We start from the raw sequence: 2,926 nt of genomic DNA on the forward strand, positions 1-2,926 counted from the left end.
ACGAATGCGATATGCATATACTTACATCAAAAGCGAAACCATAGACATACGTCCTACGATTTTTGAGAATGTGCATTTTGCGAAGCCTATACAGGGTTATTTGGTGATGGGATGGTCGTAGCTATCCAAGATCTTGAGGTCATAAATAAATTGGGCCTACGAATGCGATATGCATATACTTACATCCAAAGCGAAACCATAGACATACGTCCTACCATTTTTGAGAATGGTTTTGTTTTTTCAACGGAAGAATGGCGCAGATTTCGGGCATCCATAGTTTTGTCAGGGATTAGACCACCTAACCTATAAAGATTAAACTATTCCACCCAATCACGACAATGATTACAACGATAAATATCATGTAATCATCTCCAATTTTCTCATTCCACCGGTCTTACTTCTTACAGATTATTGGCCAAAGTTCATTCGATTTCATCACCACAGGCCGATTGAGGTCATTGCTTCCCACTTCTGTTTCTCAGGTCTTCTGGTTTTAATTAAAAGATCCTTTTATCTTAGCTTGGGACTTTCGCTCTCGGAGATAAATAAGTCGATTTCAGCCGCAGTCGCCGAGTAAAATAATTGATTCATTATTTTATCAAGTCTTCTTTTTATCAAGTCTTCTTGCATCTTGAATATCTGGTTTTAATTAGTGAAGCTTTTATCACAGATCGGGACTTTCGTAACCCTATCTGAGTTCGTTCCATGGATCTTGCTATGGACGTTTATATTTCAGAAGACTATGTGCGAAGCCGCTACAAGAGAAAAATATCGATGCAGAATCGAGATGGGCAGAACGATATTAAGGTCGTGGACGAGAAAAAAGTGATACCACCGGACGATAAGAATATCGCTGGTAGTAGCCGTAGCAGCGTTGAAGATTGCAGCAAGTTCAAGGAGGACATACTTTTCAAAAATTTCACTCCATAAACTCATGCCCCAAAAATAGTAATCTCAGTTATACCTACTGCTATGAGAAGTCAAGAAAACTTCCTACGTTTTAATGATTCTCAACCAGTGATGGCATCTCTTTTATTGCTTTCGTTTAGATTCTGTTATATTGCATTAGTTTCAATAGTTTCTAGTTTACACTGTATAAGCAGCACTGTTACATTGCAGCAGTTTCAATAGTTTCTTAGTTTATACTGTAAAAGCAGTACTGATTCGTTTAGATTAGATAGAATAGGAAGACTTAACTATTATGCCATCTATATAAATTAAATATTGTTTATGCTATTATGTAAGCTGAGATTATAATAATCTCTACATATTCTATAATGACTTGTGCTGTAACCGCCTGCACATTATACATATATATTAATATGAAGTTTCAAGAATATTTCTTTATGATTTTTGCACAATTACCTGCAAATTATACATATATATTAATACGAAGTTTCAAGAATATTTCTTTATGATTTTTGTTGATGCTAGAGATGGTTTTTGTATTTGGGCAATTTGGTTCTCAATTGTTTTTTTCCTTATTGATGAATTTCTTTTTACTAAATTACATTTTTTATTTAATTTAAATAGTTTATTGAATAATTTTAAAAGATATTAATACAAAGGTTAAATTATAGGAGTTATTTAAAATTGATGTTTTCTATTTACAATAAAAGATGAGATGTTTTTATATACCATATTATTTTAAATTTATCTTAATTTAAGATTTATCAAGGGTTTAGAAGGATCATGTCCCTTGAGGTGTATTTCTTTTTTGAATAAAAATTTTAAAGAAAAGTTTGCAGTTAATAGATCTAAGTCCATTTAATTATTAGTTATTAATAATTATAAATTAATAATTTTATTTTATTTTTATTTTTATTTTTACTTTTATATAATTTGGGTAGAAATAAAAAAATATCATAGGTTTTATTAACTCAACCATATTTATTTTAGTATTTTTAATATTTATCTTAGGGGTTGTATACATTAGGTTTATAATATTAGTCTCTTTTGTTTATTATTACCCAAGGGATTAATACTATAATCCCAAGGGATTATGAACAAAAGGGAATAATATTAAACAAAAGGGACTAATATTATAAACCCAAGGAACTAATAAACATAACCGTTTAATATTATAAACCCAAGGAATTAGTGAACCCAATGGATAAATATTAAAAACCTATGGGATCAAGAAGTGCAAGGGATTGATATTACAAACACAAGAGATTAATAAAGATGACCATGATTGATATTATAAACCCAAGTTGATAATAAAACCAAAGAGACTAATATTATAAACTCAACATTGGTAAACCCTAATATAAATATTAGAAAGACTAAAATAAACATGGTTTATTTTCATGGTGAGACAATCCTTGTCACAATGTGACATTCAACCATGGTTGACCATGGTTGTATATGATTGACAATGGTTGACCATGACCGATATTATAAACCTAAGGGAATAATAAACCCAAGGGATTGATATTATAATCCTAGAGGAATAATAAAACTAAGGGATTAATACTAAAACCCCAAGGGATTATGAACCCAAGGGAATAATATTAAACTCATGGGACTAATATTATAAACCCAACATTGTTAAACCCAAATATAAACACAACAAACACTAAAATAAACATGGCTTATTTTGATGGGGAGACAATCATTATCACAATGAGACATTCAAACATGGTTAGCCATGGTTTGCTATGATTGACAATGCTTGACCATGATTGATATTCTAAACCCAAAGGAATAATAAAATGAAGGGATTAATACCAAAACCCTAAGGGATTATGAACTGAAGGGAATAATATTAAACCCATGGGACTAATATTATAAACCCAACATTGGTAAACCCAAATATAAATACTACAAACACTAAAACCAAGTTAATAATAAACCCAAAGGATTAATACTAAAACTCCAAGGGATTATGAACCCAAGGGAATAATATTAAACCCAAGGGACTAAT

The 2,926-nt window shown here is 30.8% G+C and overlaps 1 long non-coding RNA gene across 2 annotated transcripts; it reads left to right on the forward strand.

Moving 5' to 3' along the window:
- The first annotated feature begins 332 nt into the window (after positions 1-332).
- Positions 333-1,287, forward strand: LOC149151784 (uncharacterized). Of its 2 annotated transcripts, none has more exons than XR_016263728.1 (2): positions 333-454; positions 671-1,287. It is a non-coding gene; the product is annotated as an uncharacterized LOC149151784 (long non-coding RNA). The 2 variants fall into 2 exon arrangements; XR_016263727.1 differs by having other exon boundaries at positions 376-573.
- The last annotated feature ends 1,639 nt before the right edge of the window (positions 1,288-2,926 follow it).

Source organism: Pinus tabuliformis, chromosome 9 (assembly GCF_031772625.1).
Source record: "Pinus tabuliformis cultivar Carrire ecotype Pingquan chromosome 9, CPIR1, whole genome shotgun sequence".
NCBI lineage: Eukaryota > Viridiplantae > Streptophyta > Pinopsida > Pinales > Pinaceae > Pinus > Pinus tabuliformis.